This window comes from Myxine glutinosa, chromosome 7 (genome assembly GCF_964187855.1).
Source record: "Myxine glutinosa chromosome 7, kmMyxGlut1.1, whole genome shotgun sequence".
Classification (NCBI taxonomy): Eukaryota; Metazoa; Chordata; class Myxini; order Myxiniformes; family Myxinidae; genus Myxine; species Myxine glutinosa.
Window position 1 is genome coordinate 115,073,024 of NC_136267.1, and position 24,044 is coordinate 115,097,067.

Consider the following 24,044-nt stretch of genomic DNA (forward strand, 5'->3'; position numbering starts at 1 on the left):
GTGAATCCTTTAAACTTTAAAGCCACCTAAAGTGGCTTCAGAAAGTATTCACACCCCTTGACTTTTTCATATTTTGTTGTGTTATAGCCTGAATTTAAAATGGATTCAATTGAGATTTTTTGTCACTGATCTACACATAATAAATATCCCATAATGTTTCAAGTGGATTTTTTTTTAGAATTTTTTTGACAAGTTAATTAAAAATGTAAAGCTGAAATTCATTGTCAATAAGTATACAACCCCTTTCCTATGGCACTCCAAATTGAGCTCAGGTGCATCCAATTTCCTTTGATCATCCTTCAGATGTATCTACAACTTGAATGGAGTCCACCTATGGCCAATTCAATTGATTGGACATGATTTAGAAAGAAACACACCTTTCTGTATAAGGCCACACAGTTGACAGTGCATGTCAGAGCAGAAACTCTACCATGAAGTCCATGGAACTGTCTGTAGAACTCAGAGAAATAATTGTGAGGAGGCATAGATCTGGGGAAGGGTATGAAACAATTTCTAGACTGTTGAAAGTTCCCAAGAGCACAGTGAGCTCCATCATTATGAAATGGAAAGAATATAGAACTACCTAGATTCTTCCTAGAGCTGGACATCCGACCAAACTGAGCAACTGGGCAAGTGGGATCTTGGTCAGGGAGGTGACCAAGAACCAAATGACCACTGTGACAGAGTTATTTGCCTGAGATGGGAGAACCTGCCAGAAGGACAACAGTCTGTACAGCACTTCACAAATGTAGGCTTTATGGGACAGTAGCGAGAAGGAAGCCAATCCTGAGAAAAAAGCACATGACAGAATGCCTGGAATTTGCAAAAGGCATGTGAAAGACTGAGAGCAAGAGGCAAAATATTCTGTGGCCTGATGAGATAAAAATTGAACTCTTTGGCCTGAATGTGCTACGTCTGGCGGAAACCGAGCACAGCTCTTCCCCATCCAACACTATCCCTACCGTGAAGCATGGTGGGGGCAGCATCATGCTATGGGGATGCTTTTCAGTGGCAACAAATGGGAGACTTGTAAGGAAAGAGGGAACAATGAATGGAACTAAATACAGGCAAATCCTTGAGGAGAACCTGCTTCAGAGTGCAAAAGACCATAGACTGCGGCAAATATTTACATTCCAACAGGACAATGACCCCAAGCATACAGCCAAAGCAACACTGGAATGGCTTCAGAACAAGAACGTGAAAGTCCTTGAGTGGCCCAGCCAAAACCCAGACTTGAATCCCAGAGAATGTGTGGAAAGACTTATGTAAAGCTGATACAGACATACCCAAAAAGTTATCCAAGCTGTAATCACTGCCAAAAGCGCTTCTATGAAATATTGACTCAGGGGATTGAATACCATTTTAAACTAGAACGGTACTCGGTAGAGCGCATACCTCCATCAGGCTGAACAGTTTATGTTTTCTATCCCACTGATAGGCCGGATCTGGATTCAGACCTGAACCAAAGTCTTACCTGCTTGTTCTTGTCACACACCTAACCTCTCCACTAAGTTTCGTCAAAATCTGTCCACAACTTTTTGAGATATCCTGCTACATATCAGTTTTTGCCCTATCTCCCAATGGTGAAGAATCACTGAAAAAATTATACGAGCCAGATCCGGATCTACACCAAAATCGAATTGATTCGTCCTTGTCACATACACTACCATACCATACCAATCCACTCTCTGCCAAATTTCGTCCGAATCCGTCCACAACCTTTTGAGATATCCTGTTCACAATCAGACAGACAGACAAACAGACAGACAGGGGTGAAAACATAAACTCCATCCACCCTCGGTGGTGGAGTTAATTTGATATTTATATATTTCATTTTTAATTATTTTGTAAAGATTTCTAAATAAAATTCCACTTTGACATTATGGGTATTATGTGTAGATCAGTGACAAAAAAATCGCAATTCAATGCATTTTAAATTCAGGCTGTAACACAATACAATGTGAAGACAGTCAAGGGGTGTGACGTGAATACTTTGTGAAGGCACTGTAACTCCGATAAATCTCCAGAAGCAACAGTCGATATCAAATAAGATTGGCGTAAGGGTTCCGTTTTGATCAATATATATGTATATATACATATTATACATACACAATGTATATTATATACACATTCAAGACATGCATTAAAGCAATAAACAGGTTCACAAGAAGCCAATGATCCCATTTGGGAGCAAAATGGCATTGTAGAAACAACAATAGATATGGAAAGTATAAAAAGCCTTCAATTGTTTGTCAGACAACAATGCACGAGACATGCACCAAAGGCTAGATAAAAAATGGTTTCGAAAATTTGATGCTATTATTACTCCCCTTACTTTGAGTAAGGGGATTTTGACAAAATGTGAGAAAAGTCAAGAGTTATGAATACTTTCTGAAGGTACTGTATATATCTATTATATAATGCTCATTCTAACCATTCACTCACTAACTCACTCACTGACTGAAATTAATGTTCATTACCTTCCCGGTGAGGTAGAAAGCTGAAATTTTGCAGACAGACATCAAAGCCAATACACTGTGAAAAATCATCGAACCGTCGGAAATTGTCCATAAATGAACATTTACGTTTAAAAAAAACATAAACGCGTCCGTAAAAAAAAAAACTCAATTGATATCTAGTATTTGATTACATTAATGAACAGGTTTACATAATTAAATTGATATATTTGGGAAAATTACATGCCCAGACCAGGAATCGAACCCAGGTCTTCTGGAAAACAATACCAATCCACACAAGAGCACTGGTACGGTTTTCCAGAGGACCTGGGTTCGATTCCTGGTCTGGGCATGTACGTTTCCCACATATTGCAATTTATTTGAAAATTGTAATTTCCATAACTGTAAACTGTGAAATAAAAACCTCAATGAAAATTTACATAAAAACTGTAAATGTGTCCACAAAAACAAAAAATCAATCGATATCTAGCAGGTCTGTGATGCTTGCCTATAATCATAAAACTTTTATTTATTATGTACTAGCAGGAGCACCTGGCGTTTCCGGGGTGAGGGGAGAGGGGGAGAAGCAGGAGAGGGAGGGTGAGTAAGGGAGTGGGTGGAGTGGAAGAGGGAGGGGAGGGGCGGTGAGGGGAGAGGGAGGGGAAAGATATTGGGGGATGGGGGGTGGCTTTGACAGGCCCCTCCGTTTTGGGGGAGGGGGTGAGGGGAAGGAAGAAAAAAATTCCTGTGCAAAGAGTGCTTCATAACCTCAGTGTTGCACAGGTAAAAAAGGAAATTTTAATACCCTCTGCCACCATCACCAGGTGGCACCACACTGTACACATTTAGATAGAGAATTTACGCCCCTCTCCTGGTCCCCACACTCCCGAATAAGGCCGCATTCACATAGCCTATGTTACCCCCCAGACAACGTTGTATTTGTAATTGTACCCCGAGTAAAGTATAAAAGTGTTTATAGCTGGAGTATCTGGCGTTGCTCAAGCAAAAAGGAAACATTAACATATTTGAAATCAGTTCAAAATGTTCAAACTGCTTTCTTTCATTGTCTATGCACAGCTGTAGTTGTGACGAAACACTCTGACACACAGTTCTGCATGTTTCAGTCATTAAGGCAGCAGTCTCATTACGGATGAATTGTTTCAAGTCGAAGGGTTGTAGGATTCCTCACATAAACTTTGTGTTTGAGGAAACCCCAAAGGAAGAAATCACAGGGTGTTAAATCACAAGCCTGCGGCGGCCATTCAACCGGACCACGACGGCAAATCAATTTGTCTAAAGTTCAAACCAAGGGCCTGGCGTATACTGACAGCATAATGAGCAGGCGCACCATCATGCATGAACCACATTTGGACATCATTGAGTGGAAATACATGCTGCTCCAACATTAGAAGGTAATTTGCAGCATTCACATTTTCTTCGAAAAATATTGGTCCAACAATGCCTCCAGAAGAAATGACTGCCCAGACAGACACACTAGCTTGATACTGGACGTTGTGCTCAACAGTAAATCGTGGGTTGTCTACTGCCCATATCACGCTGTTATGACTATTCACAGAACCAGATAAAGTAAACTTGATTCATCTGATCACAACATCCTGTTCTGCAAATCATTGTCCACATCCATTAACCCAAGCATTGTCTCACATGCCTCAAAGTGCCTGTCAAAATCATCCTCAGATAGTTGGTGAATTAATCTGGGTATGTATTGTTACGTGCTCCTCCCCGACCCCCTGGTCATGGTGTACCTCCGAGCTCCGAGAGGAGTCACGGCAGAAAAATGTGTTATTCTGTATGTCAAAGATCAATGGTGAAGCCACACCAATCGTTACTCACAAACAAATATTGTATTAAGATCACACAAGAATAACAATACAACAATAAAATGAATCAAAAGTACAATCAATATCCTATGATGGTACCATCAGTTTTATACGATATAACTCACTGTGCTCCAAGTGAGTGAAACAAGAACATCCCCAATGTCTCTTATTCCCGGCTTCAAGCCACAGTTGATTCGCTCCAGCGATCGCCAGAACGATGTCCAATCGAGACCAGAATCCCATGCGGATGGCAAGTACAGTCACACAGCCGAAGCTGCACAAAGGCGCCCTCAAGGCGACTGGGAAATCCAAAGGCGCCCTCCAGGCGACTGGGAAATCACACCCTCGGGTATGGACTTTCGCGGCTCACAGTCGGCGAACCGCAAATTAATCTTCAAGCCACGGTGCACACACACACGCCAGATACGTCTGAAAGCGGTGAAAACGGCTGACGAAGCAAAGACCTTGCTCGACGCGCGAAGCGCGTGGGTCAAAATGGCCGATGACCCGATCTTGACATGTAACGGCCCGGCGATAATTCTCCTCGGAATCCACTGCCAAAAACCTGACACGCAGGTTGATCGGTCACAGCGATGACAACTCTGTCGCAGGAATCCCTTTCCCGGAAACCCCAAAGTTCGCTAGTGACTCTTGCTCGCCAACGTTCGCTCCAGACCGCAAGTAGCTCGGCTCCTTCTTGTCCGACTCACTCGCTCCGCCCTCTTTTCCCTCTTCTTCCTCTTCGTCGTCCGGTTCCCGATCCGGTTTCCTGTTTCTTTCAACATTAACTTTTTTACCTTTTGAAAACAGTTCATGGACAATAAGCCTTTTGAAAACCATAATAGTACATGAAATCAGAAATATTTACAGTGGATGAAAACCACCACAACGGAAGTGACGAATCCGTAACACTTCTCCCCCTCAAGAAAGAAAGTTTGAACATAGTGAAAACTTTCTTTGTCGGCAAAACTCTCCCAACAAACAAAAGTAAACTCACACCCACATAATCAATTCCCGTGAGCAACGATAAAATAATCAATATTTCCCAAAAATAAAGCAACAACACTTCAAACCACCTACAGAGATTTCCAAAGTTAGTTCACTCTGGACAAAGCATCCGCAACGACATTGTCCCTGCCCTTTACACGCTCAATTTCCAAGTTGAACTCCAAAGTTGAACTCAAAAATCCAAAGTCAAGCAAATCTACAGCACTTTTTTAGGGAGGCTGAGCTGAGAGCCAGGTTTCATGGTGGTTGGATGGTGAGGCCTGGAAGTATTCACTACGTGGACGCCTTTAGGAACGTGGCGTTCACGGTTAATCCATGTAGGAATCTTGGCTCGGCTGCTCCACAGCATTCAGTGCTTCAAACTCTTCCTAACTTTCATAATAATCACGGTTGGAGTGCTTGTCGCTGTAGTCACATGAATAGCGGTCTCCTTCTCGGCCACTACCCTGATAATCATCCCTTCGGGAGCTGCCGTAACTCTGGGAGCCTCCATAGTAATCTCGACTGCGGCACCACCAAAACTACTACCTCCACCCTGGGAGCCATAGCCACCCCTGAAACTACCTCCACGTTTTCCTCCTCTGTAGCCCCCTCGACGCCCATGGCCTGCCTTCTCTACTATTAAGGCCCGACCATCCAAATCCTTGCCATTCAAATCCTTTTCTGCAACTTTGGCATCCTTTGTGTTTTCAAACGTGACAAAGCCAAACCCTCTTGACTTTTGCGTCTCCCTGTATTTTATCAGCCGCACTTCCAAGAGTGGTCCATATTGGCCGAAGACAGAGTCCAGAACAACTTCCTTTGTTTTGAAGTTCAGTCCACCTACAAAGAGCTTGCCAATATTGCCTCCATCCCTGACTTGTGTGTGCCGACACTTAGTTTCAGGGTACTTGACAAGAAGTGTCTGTGCAAAGCATGACGTCAGTACCTTCCTCTTCTCTTCAGAGCGCTTCCTACCCATAGCACGAGTCGCGGCACAGGATGGAAAGATACCCGGATTCTCCGGCTCTAACTGTGCGGTGTTATTTTCCATACTAGGCTTTTCAACAAACATCGGGTTACCAGAAACTTGACCACTGGCCAAATCATTCCCGATAACAAAAGATATTCCCTCTACAGGTAGGGTGGCTTGTAAACCTATGGTGACCGGTCCTGACACCAAATCAGACTCTAAATGGATGACATGAAGTGGAGCTTTAATACAGGCACCAACCCCCTGTAAACGAACACTCACACCAGTTGCCGTCTTCTCTGACAATGGCAAAATGCCTTCAAGCATTAAAGATTGATGTGCTCCTGTGTCCTGCAATACCCTAACAGGTCTCTGGTTAGTCAAGTCTCCATCCAGTGACACAAACCCCTCTGAAATAAAAGGTTAATAACCCTTTTGAACAAGGTCATTCTGTGATGCCGTAACTTTGGCATGGGAACCTTCACAAGGCACTGTCCTCCAAGGACGATTTCTCGCATTTGCCAATGCATTCGGAGTTGTACTAGTCTGACTCCGCTCCTGATTTTTCCTTTCCAGGGCATAACATTGGGACATCAAATGTCCAGGTTTCTTGCAAAAAGCGCAAGTAGGCCCGGAGGGAAAACTCGTGGTCTGCCTCGAGCCCCCCAGAAGATAAGTCTGTCTTGGAACTGTAGTCTTCTGATCCCTAAAAGTCGCGGGATCAGATTTGTCCTCATAGTCATCTCTCGGCCGCCCCCATGAATATTCGTTCTCCGCACGGATGTACCATAACTCCCCTGGCTAACTCTAGGCGGGAAGTTAGGTTTGTGGAACCCCATCCTGTGTGTCAAGGCATAGTCATCTGCCATGGTTGCTGTCTCATACAACTCTGGCACCTTCTTTTCCTCCAGATGTACTTTAATGTCCTCGTGGACACACTGTTTGAATTCCTCCACCAAGATCAATTGTCGCAACAGTTCGAAGTCTTTCCCAATCCTATTCAAATCACACCACCGATCAAACATGGTTTCCTTCATTCTGGCAAACTCCACATGGGTCTCACTCTCCCTCTTCCTGGCATTCCGGAATTTTTGCCGCTAAGCTTCAAGGACCAATTCATAGGCTTTGAGAATGGCTTTCTTCACTTTCTCATAATCTGCACATTGGTCAATCGGTAAAGCCGAATAGATATCTTGAGCTTTACCCACCAAAACACTTTGCACTAACATAGTCCAGGACCCCACAGGCCATTTTAGTATTTGAGCCACTTTCTCAAAGTGTAAAAAAAACTTGGCAACCTCCTTTTCATTGAAGGGTGGAACCAGCCTCACATGTCTACCAACATCCCAGGTGTTCTGACTAGTTGTCGAACCAGCCGGCATGGATGCTACCTCTCCCCGTTCTCCCATTAATTCCAGCTCCTTGAGTTTAACTTCCTTCTGATACTCCATGTCACGTTCCTTTAACTCCCTTTCGGCTCTCCTCTCCTCTGCTCTTTCCTTTTCTCTTCTTTCTTCGAGTTCACTTGCAGCTCTCTTTTCCTCTGCTCTTTCCTCTTCTCTTCTTTCTTTGAGTTCACTTGCAGCTCTCCTTTCCTCTGCTCTTTCCCCTGCTCTTCTTTCTTCTTCAGCTATCCTTTCCTCTGCTCTTCTCTCCTCGAGTTCTCTTGCAGCTCTCCTTTCCTCTGCTTTTAACCTTTCCTGGCTCTGCAGTTGCATCTCCATTTTCCGGAACTCCACATTTTCTTTTTCCTCGGGTAACCAATCCAAGGCTCCCTCTGTCCATGTTCCCTGTCCCACCAGAGATTCTACCACCAATGTCTGCATCTCTGCTTTCTTCATATTAACTCGGACCTCCAAGTTAAAATGTCTGGCCAATATCAAGAGTTCCGATTTTTTTAAGGCTTGGAACTGTGCCTCATTAGAGGACACCGCAAACTGTTCTGCGTCAAACACCATGGTGACTATTAGTTAACACCTGTTAACCTTCACACAAAAAATTTTCCAATTTTTTTGAAAAATTTGGGAATGTTTGAAAAAAATTCCAATTTTGGGAATTTTGGGAATGTTAGGGAATTCTATCCCGGACGAATGTTAGGGAATTTAATCCCAGACGAAGACCCAATTTCGAGCCCCCGAGCCAATTGGACGAGCCCCCAATTTCTGTTACGTGCTCCTCCCCGACCCCCTGGTCACGGTGTACCTCCGAGCCCCGAGAGGAGTCACGGCAGAAAAATGTGTTATTCTGTATGTCAAAGATCAATGGTGAAGCCACATCAATCATTACTCACAAACAAATATTGTATTAAGATCACACAAGAATAACAATACAACAATAATATGAATCAAAAGTACAATCAATATCCTATGATGGTACCATCAGTTTTATACTATATAACTCACTGTGCTCCAAGTGAGTGAAACAAGAACATCCCCAATGTCTCTTATTCCCGGCTTCAAGCCACAGTTGATTCGCTCCAGCGATCGCCAGAACGATGTCCAATCGAGACCAGAATCCCGTGCAGATGGCAATTACAGTCACACAGCCGAAGCTGCACAAAGGCACCCTTAAGGCGACTGGGAAATACAAAGGCACCCTCCAGGCGACTGGGAAATCACACTCTCGAGTATGGACTTTCGCGGCTCACAGTCGGCGAACCGCAAATTAATCTTCAAGCCACGGTGCACACACACACGCCAGATACGTCTGAAAGCGGTGAAAACGGCTGACGAAGTAAAGACCTTGCTCGACGCGCATGGGTCAAAATGGCCGACGACCCATTCTTGAGACGTAACGGCCCGGCGATAATTCTCCTCGGAATCCACCGCCAAAAACCTGACACGCAGGTTGATCGGTCACATCGATGACAACACTGTCGCAGGAATCCCTTTCCCGGAAACCCGAAAGTTCGCTAGTGACTCTTGCTCGCCAACGTTCGCTCCAGACCGCAAGTTCTTGTCCGACTCACTCGCTCCGCCCTCTTTTCCCTCTTCTTCCTCTTCGTCGTCCGGTTCCCGATCCGGTTTCCTGTTTCTTTCAACATTAACTTTTTTACCTTTTGAAAACAGTTCATGGACAATAAACCTTTTGAAAACCATAATAGTACATGAAATCAGAAATATTTACAGTGGATGAAAACCACCACAACGGAAGTGACGAATCCGTAACAGTATGGTTTCGCATTAAGGTCTTTTAGTATTCTTCAAATCAATGATTGGCTTATGTTGGTGACGTTTGATAAACGATGAGTTGATAATGGTGTGTTACTGTCGAGTTGTTGTTGAATGACCGCACTGCTTTCCTCAGTTCAAACATTACGAGGCCTACCTGGTGACTCTTTTGGAAGAATGCTGCCGGTTTCATCAAACTGCTTGTTTATTCTGTCGATGGTTCTTCTGTCAATTGTGTCGGCGCCACATTCTTTGACAAGTTGTCTGTGAACTTCAGCCGAATTTCCAGAAACAGAATACAAGCGTACAGCGCTAATTTTCTGTCTCACGATATCCTCCATCATATTAGGGCGTCTAATGCACAATGAACTGAACTAATGCAAAGACAAATGCGTGTAGCACAGTGAGCGAAGCTCACACCGATCCATATCACGTGATGCACCTCACCCTGTTGAAGCCGTTACATCCATTTATGAGTAACCATGTTTTGTTTTGCACCAAAGAACAGTAATAGATTTAGTTGTTTGTTGCAGATATCTTTCTTCAAAATGTGCCCAGAGTTTCTGGAGCACTCTATATATATATATATTGTTACAGACACGACTTTGATGTTATGGTGGGCCGAGCGGAATGGCCACCGTGTCCGCACAAGTTACCCGATTATACTCGAACCTTGGCCGAGTCGCGCTACGCTAGATCAATGAAGGAAAAGGACACAACGGCTGGGATTAAAATGACACGACACCAGGGATACGGTTCTCAAGACCTCCGGAGGAGGTTATAATATGGCGGAAGGTTAGATTACAGGAATGAGAGGTACAGCATAGTAAGATAGGCACTTAATTACGGTCTTATAATAGCCCCGACAGACGACAGATAAACAGGACAAAACTGACTCACACGGGGATTGATGGCAAGGAAAGCGGGTAGTCGATGGCTCAAGGTGCACCTTGGCTCAGGGACAGAATCGACCCGGTCCGGTCCAGTAGATGCGGGGAGGTCGCTCAGCGCTCGGAGGTCGCGACTTGTCTTCTCAAGCTGGGGGCGCATCTGACGTCACGTCCGGTAAGTGGCTGCGTATATCCGGCGGGGAGTGACACGCCCTCGGCTCGTTAGCTCCGCCCCAGATGGAATCGGCCCGTTGCTTCTCATTGGGTGCGGGGGTTACCGGCTCCGCCCTTGACGAGGGGCTGACAGCCAGCCCCTTCGTGGTAACCCCGTGGGCGCACATGGCAATGGCGGCTAACCAAGCCGTGTGAGGACACACACTCCCCGCGCCGCGCCGCCCCCAATCTCCTCTGTTGTTGTAGTTGTAGTTGTTGTTGTTGTTGTAGTTGTTGTTGTTGTTTCATGGGGAAGATGGGAGGAGGTATGGGGAGGTCCTAAACTCACTACTGGTGCCATACAATCACATTCTGGTGCAACGAAGAGTCAGAATTAATGGAAACGAGTCCTTAACTGACATAGACTAAGAATAACTAGCAAGATGTCCGAAAGTTGTCTACGTGAGATGCGGTGGACCTGGGCACGACATTTAATGGGGGAAAAAGGGGAAGGTCGGTTCTACAGAGTGTTATTTACAGGCAATGGGACTAGGGAATGGGGGATTGGGGATAGTTGGGGAGTATTGGGGAAATAGGGGAATATTTACAAGCGGATATGGAGGCCAAATGCCATATCCGCAACATTGCACCCTTCTCTACCCTCGGGGCGTCCCGACCCGATAAATTTTTACCTATTTTAGTGTGGCACTCAGATGTAGTTCCCTCTACTATTAACTCCACCCTGAGTGCGACAGTTTTACAGATATTCACAAATGAGTAAATATGTCCCCCTGCGACGTTGCACCCTTCTCCTCACAGAAACACACCCACAGGATAACCGAATCCGGAAAGAATTAGCAAACTAAACATACAGCCGGTAGGGAGCATTATTTACAAGACTACGCTGATATTTACACTACGATCCAGGACCTGTTTTTGGAGGAACACATGCAGATGTTATGCATAGAGAGAGCACGCATGCCAGCATCGATACACCAACCCACGAGTGCTCTGTGGCCTTACGGCCTTTAATAATGTGCAGAGCACCCCTTCCAAGCACCAAAAGCACCACCCCATCACACAGTCAGCACCATCCGGTGCACCAATAAAGTGTTTAATAACCATGGTGTGGTGTCGCAGCCGGCCGATGTTCTGCCGCTGGTCTTGCCTTCGTGTGGTGCACTTGGCCTTCTGGCTTCTTTAAAAATAAAGAAAGGCGCCAACCGCGTCCATTTCTGTATTGTGGCCTTCAGGGGGCCAACTATAAGTGGTTCACCTGTATGGCATAGGTGCCACGTTGACCCATAGGTCCATCCACGGGTGGTGCTTGGCCGCAAAAGAACTGCGGTCCATTGTGGGTGGCCACCAAAATTGCGGTCCATATGGTGTATCGATCCAGGCAGCAAGCAGCGAAAGTGCAGGCCCACAACTGCGGAGCCAGCACCTCTCTCTCCTCTCTCTCTGCCCCAAAGCCAGATCCTCGGAGGTGGGAGACAAAAGAAAAGACAAGTGAGTAAGGTGGTAAGGGCGCAAAAGTGCACGCAATACAAGATGATGCACACTGGGGGCACATGGGAACCAGGTGAGAAAGGTACGTTCCTATCGTACGCCCCCCCCCCCCCCACCAGGTAACCTACATGGCCCCTCCCTTACCCCTTACTGTATCCACATAACGCAACACTACCCATAAACATCTACTTTACAAATCAACAAACGTCCCTACTGTCTTCCCCGTTCCTCCCATATACCAAATTCGTCTTCTCTCCCTCCTAACCAATCAAATTTGCCATTTTCAACTCTCATCAAAATTTGCCATCTCCAACTGAACATCAAAATTTGCCATTACCAATTCATCATCAGTCCCTCCTAAGGAGGGAGAGATGGAATCACCCCAATGTCTCATCCACGTCGTGATGCGTCTCACCAATCCACACAGCAATTCTCATTTCCTGCACACAGAACAAAGAAAACACAGGTGTGGAGTCATCATCATCACCATAGGTAAGTGGCTGCGTATGGTGCGACAGGTTCATCAATCCTAACTATTTCCTAAATGACTTTAACAACTTTACATTACCCAGGGTCTTTCTCCTGCCAAACCATTGGCCCTCTTACACTATGGGTTCTAAAAAGCAATGCCCATTGACCAAACTGTGGTGCTTTTCAATTTGGGGTCTCACTCCCCCGATTCCTCTCCCGGTGCCCTCGCACAATTTCTGGGCTGTGGCGTGTACCTCTCCCAGCGGGTCTACCCACCTGCACACCTCCACCACTGCAGTTGCCTCCGAGCTTACCTGCTCCTTACCCTAACCTAACTACCTGGGGAAGGCCCTCTGGCGCTCTCCCCACTCGGTGCCCTCTCTGGCACTGGGCTGCCCGATCCACACCCGGGATCCTCAGGCACCCACTCACAACTACCGGCTCCCAGAGCCCACCTGCGGCCTCACCTGGCCGACATCCTCACAGTGGTGGAGTGCCCAACCAACTACACACACTAACAGGCTACACGCCCAGCCATTTCCACAACACTAATGCACCCATCCACAACACCATTCTGCAACCGCACCACAAATGCCAATATCCACCCACAATTTACCTATACCCTCTACCTAACACTTACACTACCCGCCCCGGGTACTCGTGAAAGGGGTCCACTCTTCCCCCATCCACACCTTCGCACCATGCACACCACTCCGTACCACTTACTCCAACTCTCTCCACACACCTGTACCTGCACACCTGTGCTCTCACACCTGGTGCCACCTGCACCCTTCTCTCCCCAAGCGCATTCGCGCTGATCCACCACACTCATTACTCACACACTGTTCCACACACCTGTCCAGTTGCACACCTGTGCAATCACACCTGTTCAATTCTCACACACACGGCATCATCTCATCTAACTACTCCCCTCTGAAACTTGCGCTTCCCAGTCGTCCCTTTAAACTATTGCGCTCCCACGTCATTATAATCCACACTAATCTACCTGCGTCCCCACTACAGGTATCAGTCACTAACTAAACTTAACGTCACCTAATGTCATCTTCGCTAGATCCCTACAATATAACCTAACCCACCCGGGCTAGTTTTCACTGCCATATACCCCATAAGCTATTGCTCCTTTGCCCCCACCATGGGAAGGGTGGCAGGGATGCCAGCCTTACCCACCGGGCCCATCGCTCACTACCAATTTTGCACATCAAATTTCAACAAATTAAAAATTTGCCAATCACTGCCCATCATCTGCCAATCATTACTGCCCATCCTTTGCCAATCATCAAATTTCGCTTTTTTCTAATTTTGGGTCCAAAACACTAACCTCATCACCCAGTCTACTCACTAATGCCTCTCGGTGCGCCAATTCCTGTCCAAAGCCCGGCTTCGTAAAGCCAAGCCATGAATGCGGGTTGTTCTGTGCCAGCGGCTGGATGCGTCCGGCACTCGGTGCAGGGACGGGGGCTTACCCGGGCCGAGATCCCACGCACCATCTCGGCGTGGAGCCATCCAATGTCCCGATCTCGACCTGCCGGACTGCCTCAACAAAAAGTGGTCGCCATGACGACCCTTTCTATCGGGCTGCCCGCTCCGCCTAGTGGAGCACGGACGCGGCCGTTCAAAGCGAGGCCCAGCACGCACCGAGGGCCCGATTCGGCTAAAAGTCGCTCTAACCTCTAACCCGTGTAACGTCGATGCTTCACCTGCATGCTTACACCCCGCAGCCCGTTCCTTGCTCACACATCCAGCCGTGCCCATGCTCCTCGTACCTTTCCTTACACACCCAGGTACCCTCATTCCACTCACAGCCTTGGTCACACACCTGACCACCGAACACTTTGGCACACATTCGTTGGTAGCACACCTCACCAACACACCTCTTCGCACCCCCTCCTCGGTCACCTCCTCTGTGACAATCACAGGTGTGCTCTCATTCGCACACCCAACCACGTGCCTCACCACCAACTCCAGCGTGCATTCCCACTCACGCTCTACCATTCCAGGTGTGCATCCTTCCATCCCAGGTGTACATCCTCGCTCACCTGTCACAACCAACTCACTCTCCTTGTCACTCTCACTACTCTCACCTCCATTCTTGACAGCGCACTCACCCTTACTCTTGACAGCGCACTCTTTCCTCATGTACCTGTCCGTCACACACCTTTCTCGCGCACACTCTCCCCAACACACCTCTTCCGTCACACCCTCTGTAACACTTACCACACCGCGCTTCCATGTGCTCCCTCGCACACGCGCTTCGACCAACTCACTCCTGCCAGCACCCTCACTCCTTGGCACGCACTTTTTCCTCACACACCCCAGAGTCGGACTTTCTCGCACACCTCCTTTTTCGCACACCAGACCTGTCGCACACTTCACCAACGGCCTCTCACGAACACCCGGGTCCATCTCGACCCCCAAGCTTCTTAAATCCCCTGGCGCATCATACGCACGACCATATTGGTCACCACTTACACCGGGTCCTCTTCCTCTTCGCTTCTCCTCCATCACCTGCGAATCCCTCATCCGGTTAATGAGCACATCATCACGATCCAAACACAGACTTCGGACCAATTCTTTTATCTCCTCTTTTATCTCTTTCTTATCCCCTCTCCGTCGCTTCTTAATTTCGCTCACCCCTTCTTCCACTTCTTCTAATGTCTGTTTCACCTCTTTTATTCCCCGGTACGTCTCCTCAAGCTCGTCCTCCAAGGCTACCTTGACCGTTTCCATGTGCGTCCTCACCTGCCGGTCCTTCGTCTCCATTACCTCTATCACCTCGTCCAACCTCGTTGTCAGTCCCTCACGTACCATCTGACATTCCCTCTTCGTCGCTACCAAGTCATCTTTTAGTTCTTTCTGTGTCGCCTTTAACCCTCCTAATACCGCAGTGTTCCTTTGAACCTGCTCCGTTAGTCCTTTTTGTCCCTCCGTCAGCTGTTCCACCTCCTGCGTCAGGTCCTCTATGCCCCCTTGTAACTTTACAGTCCCCTTTCTCACCTCCTTCTCCATGTGCTCCTTACAGTGCCTCACCTCCTCGCGCACTCCTCCGACCTCCTCACTCACTCCTCTTCTGATCTCCTCTCCCATCACTTGCATCTCCTGCCCAGATGCCACCCTCATCTGCTCCATTTCCTCCCTGTGAGCATCCAGTTTGGTTTCTACCCCCATTCTGACCCCCTCTATCTGCTGCCCCATTTGGTTAACTTCCCTTTCCGCTTGGTCCCTCATGTCCCTCAATTTGCCTTCCATCCTGTTTTCTAACCCCTCTAACCCATTTTTCACTCCCTCTATCTGATTCTCCTGGGCAGCCATTCTATTTTCTACCCCCATTAACCCATTTTTCACCTCTTTTATCCCGTTGTCTAACCCCTCAAATTTGTCGTCTAACTTCCCAAATTTCTTGTCTAAACCCTTAAAATTATTGTCTAACCCCTCACCGGTACCCCTCGCTTCGTCCCTCATTGCCCCCATTTGGCCCTCTAATCGCTCACTATCAGCCCTTATTCCCACAATTTGGTTTCCCAATCGCTCACCCTGAGCATCCATCCGGTTCCCCAACCGCTCACCCAATCGCTCAATTTGGCTCCCCATACTCATCTGTACAGCTGCCTGTAGCTGCGCAATGAGGGCCTGCATGTCAATCGGCTGCATGTTAAAGCCCGTTGATACAGCGGGCTCGGCTACCGCGCGCTCTTGCGAGGCGCCATTTTGCGCGCCCGCAACGTCGGGCGCAACGACGCTATTTTGTGCGTCTGCTACCCTCACTGCTTCGCTCTCCTTATGTCCCTCAATTTGGTCCTGGATCGACCCTGCCTCACTCTCCTCTACCGGACCCCAGTCGACTTGGTCTGCCATAGCGCGACTTTCAAAATTCGGGTTTTTATTTTCGTAAAACAAAATCAAATTTCGCCGTTATAATTTCGAGCGCGGGAAACGCGCTCCGGATCGAATTCTACCTCCCAACACCAATTGTTACCCTAGTGGTACAATTGGTGTTCCAAAATTTGGGCCTAATAAATTTAGTCCCAGGTCCGAATCCGACACTCCTGACACCAATTGTTACAGACACGACTTTGATGTTATGGTGGGCCGAGCGGAATGGCCGCCGTGTCCGCACAAGTTACCCGATTATACTCGAACCTTGGCCGAGTCGCGCTACGCTAGATCAATGAAGGAAAAGGACACAACGGCTGGGATTAAAATGACACGACACCAGGGATACGGTTCTCAAGACCTCCGGAGGAGGTTATAATATGGCGGAAGGTTAGATTACAGGAATGAGAGGTACAGCATAGTAAGATAGGCACTTAATTACGGTCTTATAATAGCCCCGACAGACGACAGATAAACAGGACAAAACTGACTCACACGGGGATTGATGGCAAGGAAAGCGGGTAGTCGATGGCTCAAGGTGCACCTTGGCTCAGGGACAGAATCGACCCGGTCCGGTCCAGTAGATGCGGGGAGGTCGCTCAGTGCTCGGAGGTCGCGACTTGTCTTCTCAAGCTGGGGGCGCATCTGACGTCACGTCCGGTAAGTGGCTGCGTATATCCGGCGGGGAGTGACACGCCCTCGGCTCGTTAGCTCCGCCCCAGATGGAATCGGCCCGTTGCTTCTCATTGGGTGCGGGGGTTACCGGCTCCGCCCTTGACGAGGGGCTGACAGCCAGCCCCTTCGTGGTAACCCCGTGGGCGCACATGGCAATGGCGACTAACCAAGCCGGTGTGAGGACACACACTCCCCGCGCCGCGCCGCCCCCAATCTCCTCTGTTGTTGTAGTTGTAGTTGTTGTTGTTGTTGTAGTTGTTGTTGTTGTTTCATGGGGAAGATGGGAGGAGGTATGGGGAGGTCCTAAACTCACTACTGGTGCCATACAATCACATTCTGGTGCAACGAAGAGTCAGAATTAATGGAAACGAGTCCTTAACTGACATAGACTAAGAATAACTAGCAAGATGTCCGAAAGTTGTCTACGTGAGATGCGGTGGACCTGGGCACGACATTTAATGGGGGAAAAAGGGGAAGGTCGGTTCTACAGAGTGTTATTTACAGGCAATGGGACTAGGGAATGGGGGATTGGGGATAGTTGGGGAGTATTGGGGAAATAGGGGAATATTTACAAGCGGATATGGAGGCCAAATGCCATATCCGCAACAATATATATATATATATATATATATATATATATATATATATATATATATATATATATATATATATATATATATATATATATATATTTACATATATATATATATATATACATATATATATATATATATATATATATGCATATATATATATATACAGTGAAATCTTGACTTACGAGTTTAATTCGTTCTGTGACCGAGCTCGTAACTCAATTTGCTCGTTTCTCAAATTAAATTTCCCCATTAAAATACATTGAAATGCTATTAATCCGTTCCAGCCCCCAAAAAACCACACCAATTTTTTTTGTTACGTGTTTTTAAATAAGAAAAATGTACTTTATAAATAACAAATAATGTATAAACAAGCACGACCTCGTATATACTGTACATATTAAGCGGCGTTACGCGCGCTGCTTGTAAACAAGGAGGAAGTGGACAACGCGGTAATTTGTAAGAGTCTTTATTCAAGAGCTCACTGTAACACTGGCGCACTCCGGGCTGCGCGCCCGGTGTATATCCTGAGGCCACGCCTACCCCTCGGCGTGGCCGCCGCCCACTTGGTGCGCGGAATGATGTCACCACGCCAGTGAGCTTCCGTGTCCGCCACAATGTAAAGAAATAAACTGGTTTTATTAAGTGTATTTACCTTGAAGATCAGACGAAGATGCTGGCGGAGGTGGAGGAGATGACTTTTGCCTTTTTCGCCACACTTTCCTCGCTTTCACTTGCAGGGCGTTTCAATAAAAACCTGTCCAACGAGGTTTGTTTCTTCCTCCCTTTCAAAATGTTTCGATCGTACTGCTACGATCGTACTGCCTCGCCAAGTCGACAACACGCACACCTCGCTCATGTTTTTCGACGATTGCGTGTTTTATATCCAAGCACATCATCCTCTTCTTCTTCTCAGTACTGCCCTTGGCACTCAATTTCTTAGGACCCATGGTTAAAACTAAGAAATTTTCCAAAATAACCAACATGCGAAAACAAAGCAGCAGCGATATACGGCAGAGATGCTTGCACGGCAAGATAACCACGTGACCGGAACGCTCGTTGGGCCACCTAGTGGCGGGTAGCGTAAGCTCGTAACTCAGATCTCGGCTCGCATCTCAAAGCAAAATACCGCCCGAGCGACGGCTCGTATCTCGGAAAACTCATAAGTTGGTGCACTCGTAAGTCAAGGTTTCACTGTATATATATATATATATATATATATATATATATATATATATATATATATGTATATGTATATGTATATATATATCTGTATATGTATATATATATATATATATATATATATATATATGTATATGTATATATATACAGTGGTACCTCGGCTTACGAGTTTAATCCGTTCCGTGACGGAGCTCGTAAGCCAAATCGCTCGTAAGTCAAAGCAAATTTTCCCATTCAAATGCATTGAAATGCTATTAATCCGTTCCAGCCTCAAAAAAAAAACACCAATTTTTTTTGTTAGGTGCTTTTAAATAACAAAAATGTACTTTATAAATAACAAATAATGTATAAACAAGCACGACCTCGTATATACTGTACATAATACAAGAGAATGTAAAGAAATAAACTGGACCTCTATCCATGAAGATATGGAGAAGTTGTTGTTTGTGTGGTTGAAGGAGAAGCAGCTCGCAGGAGATACCGTGACCGAGAGCATCATGTGTTTGAAAAGATTGAAACTCGGATATCGAGCACGGACCACGAGGTGTTTTTTCTTTTTTCTTAATCTCGGTTTCAGTGAACTTTTGCTCTGTGCTCACGTGTACTGTACCTGTACCTGTAATGGTACGTCAGAGGATGGCACCTGTTGTCATCATATTAAGTGCAAGATGTTCTGCATCGTAAGTTGGTACACCGTGGTCTTTCGGCGGTGTTTAAGCCGGCCGTCTTGGCTTCTGTCACCATTGGCATTGAGTCTTTCGATGTAGGTAGGTCGTTGTGTGCCGGTGCCTTGGCCGAATTCCTTCATTGCTGCATTGTTAGCTCACCTGGTTTTTTATACCACATCTTTGGTTATCGGACCAGCGAATGACATCATCTCCAAAGTATGGCTTATTCTCACTTGTCTTGGACGATCTTCTACTTCTAGCCTTCCACCGTGCATTTGGTGTCCACTGTACTTACTGTACAGTGCCTGGTAAAATTGATGTAATGGGTTTTTGACCGTCAACGCCATGAACCGTCATGAACCGTCAACGCCATGAACCGCTAACACTCAAAAGCCCATTTATCGCGCCTTATAAAGCAAAACGCAAACCGAAAGCCATGCCTCTCAAGCGAGGCGTGCTTCCGTGGTCACGTGATCCACAGGTGTAGCTCATTATACCCGCACGCGCGACACGCTTTGGCGGTCACGTGACCAGCCACTCTGGAGGCGGGGATCCCCGCCGATGACGTCACCGGCTGGAGCAAGGAGATTCCTCGCTAATGTATTTCGACGATTGCGTGTTTTATATCCAAGCAGAGATGCTTTCACGGCAAGATAACCACGTGACCGGAACCGGAAGCCACAACCGGAAAATTCAAAAAAATAAATTTTTTGAGCTCGTACATCGGATCTCGGCTCGTATCCCAAAGCAACAAACCGCCCGAGCGACGGCTCGTATCCCGAAAAACTCGTACGTTGGGGCACTCGTAAGCCGAGGTACCACTGTATATATATATATATATATATATATATATATATATATATATATATATATATATATATAATATATTGTTGCGGATATGAGGATTGTATTTTTTTTATTGTGTTGTATTGTGGTAAATTGCTGTGTAACATTGTTTGATTCTGGCCCCTCCTGCCTCCAGTGTTGTGTAAAGGTTAAAAGGGCGTCCCGGTAGTTAATTCCATAAAGCATCCATTGAAGGACACTATAATACCCTTGTTCAGTAGTTTATATCCTTATTATGTGTTTTAGGGTAAGGCCTTGTCTTCCATTAGAATGACACTCCATTGCACCAAGTGAAAGAGATAGATTCCCTTCATCCTTCATTCCCATTCCCAAAACCTCCATTTCCCCTTTCGTCAATTGCCATTCGCATTGCCAACTACAATTGCCACCATTGAACATGTGCTTGGGTTGGGGAAGAAAGGCGTGCCCGCCCGTCGTCATCAAGGGCGGAGCCAGAGGGTCGCGCGACCAACCAGGGCCGAGGTGAGCACACCGATGGGCGTGTCCTGAAGGCCGGCGGCTTAATCGCCGGAGGCGCTATAAAAGCGCGCGCGCAAGAGTGACCAGGGCTGAGCTGCGTGGTGAGGTGCAAAGAAAAGAGCTGGGTCGTCAGAGGAGAGCTGAGTAAAAGGGTCCAAGAGAGAGCTGAGTTGTGAGGTCCAAGGCAGAGCTGAGTTGTGAGGTCCGAGGCAGAGCTGGGTTGTGAGGTCAAAGAGAGAGAAGGGAGATCATCCAGCAGCGATTCTTGTCCAAGAGAAGAGATCATCCAGCAGCGATTCTTGTTCAAAGGAGATCATCCAGGGAAACACAAAGCCTGCTATTCGTCGCCTTGCTCGCCAGCAGCAGCGTCCACAGCAGCAACAACACTCAACAGCCGCTTGGGGCCTGGACGGCAGTTTGGAGCAGGGCCGCGAAGGAACGGCGGCTGCCCAACGCGCCGATCGTGCTGCAGGACCCGTTGGACCTCCCTCTCCCTCAAAACATCCACCTGCCATTCCTATCATCATTCCCTGTGTGAGTCGTCTTCGTTTGTTCTGTCCTGGGTATAATTAAGTCTGTTTAGATAAGCTAGCGATTTTCACTGTGTCTCTAAAAAGCTTCTGTATATTATTTTCTTATCTTTCCTCCTCCTTGGTTTCTTTGAGCCTGTACATAGTAAATAAATTTAGTAGTATTTTCAACCTTTTGTCTTCTTCTTCTTCCTTTTCTTCACATCCGTTGTTTTAGTCTTTTCCATATTGAATAGCTGTGGCGCGATACGGCCAACGCCTGGGTGAATCGGGGAAACTGTTAGGTCGCGGTGCCTCCGCTCGGCAAACCAACATCCTTAACCGCGGACCGTAACAATATATATATATATATATATATATATATATATATATATATATATATATATAATATATATACATTGTATAATATATATACAATATATATACATATATATATATATATATGTATATAATATATATATATAATATATATATATAATATATATATATAATATATATATATAATATATATATATAATATATATATATAATATATATATATAATATATATATATATATATATATATATATATATATATATATATATATATATATATATATATATATATACAGTGGAACCTTGACTTACGAGTGCACCAACTTACGAGTTTTCCGAGATACGAGCCGTCGCTCGGGCGGTTTATTGCTTTGAGATGCGAGCCGAGATCCGAGTTACGAGCTTACGCCACCCGCCACCAGGTGCGTTCCGGTCACGTGGTTATCTTGCCGTGCAAGTATCTCTGCCGTATATCGCTGCTGTTTTGTTTTCGCATTTTGGTTATTTTGGAGCTTACGCCACCCGCCACCAGTTGGGTTCCGGTCACGTGGTTATCTTCCCGTGCAAGTATCTCTGCCGTATATCGCTGCTGTTTTGTTTTCGCATTTTGGTTATTTTGGAGCTTACGCCACCCGCCACCAGTTGGGTTCCGGTCACGTGGTTATCTTGCTGTGCAAGTATCTCTGCCGTATATCGCTGCTGTTTTGTTTTCGCATTTTGGTTATTTTGGAAAATTTCTTAGTTTTAACCATGGGTCCTAAGAAATTGAGTGCCAAGGGCAGTGCTGAGAAGAAGAAGAGGATGATGTGCTTGGCTATAAAACACGCAATCGTCGAACAACATGAGCGAGGTGTGCGTGTTGTCGACTTGGCGAGGCAGTACGATCGTAGTACTTCTACGATATGTACGATTTTGAAGCAGAAGGAGTCGATAAAGGCTATAACGCCAGCCAAGGGCGTTACGATTATTTCAAAGCTCCGGACCTCTATCCATGAAGAGATGGAGAAGTTGTTGTTTGTGTGGTTGACGGAGAAGCAGCTCGCAGGAGATACCGTGACCGAGAGAATAATCTGTGAGAAGGCCCGAGACATTTACGGGGATTTGGTGCAGCAGACGGCGGGAACATCAACGGACGAGGCATCGGAAGAGTCATTCAAAGCCAGTCGGGGATGGTTTGATAATTTTAAGAAGAGGACCGGCATTCACTCCGTCGTCAGGCATGGTGAGGCAGCAAGCTCGGATGTGAAGGCAGCTGAAGATTTTATTATAACTTTTGCCAAACTGATAGAAGCTGAAGGATACATCCCCCAGCAAATCTTCAACTGTGACGAGACAGGGCTCTTCTGGAAAAAGATGCCGAGGAGGACGTATATAACGGCAGAGGAGAAGAGCATGCCAGGCCACAAACCCATGAAGGATAGGTTAACCCTTGCACTGTGCGCGAATGTGAGTGGTGACTGCAAGATTAAGCCGCTACTCGTATATCACTCTGAAAACCCCAGAGCCTTTAAGTCTCATAGGATACTTAAAGAAAAACTGCAGGTTATGTGGAGAGCAAACGCAAAGGCGTGGGTCACCAGGCAGTTCTTTGTGGAGTGGGTAAACCTGGTCATTGGTCCTGCCATCAAGAAGTACCTTTTGGAAAATAACCTACCCCTGCAAGCCCTTCTCGTCCTTGACAATGCTCCCGCACACCCACCAAACCTCGAAGACGACACCCTTGAAGAATTTAAGTTCATTAAGGTCCTCTACCTTCCAGCCAACACCACCCCTATCCTGCAGCCCATGGACGAGCAGGCGATTTCAAATTTCAAAAAGCTCTTCACCAAGCACCTGTTCCGGCGCTGCTTTGAGGTTACGGAGAACACAAACCTCACCCTTCGAGAGTTCTGGAAGGATCACTACAATATCGTGACCTGCCTCAGAATTATCGACATGGCCTGGCAGGGTGTTACAAGGAGCACCTTAAACTCTGCATGGAAGAAGCTGTGGCCTGAGGTTGTGTCCGAAAGGGACTTTGAAGGATTCGAACCTGAAGTGTTAGTGGTGGAGGAGATTGTGTCCCTCGGAAAGTCCATGGGCCTGCAAGTGAATGAAGAAGACGTTAACGACCTCGTCGAGAAGCACAACGAGGAACTGACAACGGAGGAATTAAAGAAGCTACAGCAGCAGCAGAAGACGGAGGTTTTGCAGGAAATTAACGCGGAGGAGCCAGAGGCGGAGGTGGTTATCGCTACAAGTGAGATTAAGGAAATGTTGGGAATGTGGGAGAAAATTTCAGAGTTTATTGAAAAGAAACACCCTGAAAAAGTTGCAACAGGTCGTGCGTTGGCGCTGTGTAACGACACTTGCCTCACTCATTTTCGAAACATTTTGAAAGGGAGGAAGAAACAAACCTCGTTGGACAGGTTTT

The 24,044-nt window shown here is 46.5% G+C and overlaps 1 protein-coding gene across 4 annotated transcripts in view; it reads right to left on the reverse strand.

Annotated features, from left to right (window-relative positions):
• Positions 1 to 24,044, reverse strand: part of LOC137431537 (collagen and calcium-binding EGF domain-containing protein 1-like) — a 108,676-nt gene that overhangs the window by 20,894 nt on the left and 63,738 nt on the right. The gene's annotated exons all lie outside the window — the stretch shown is intronic.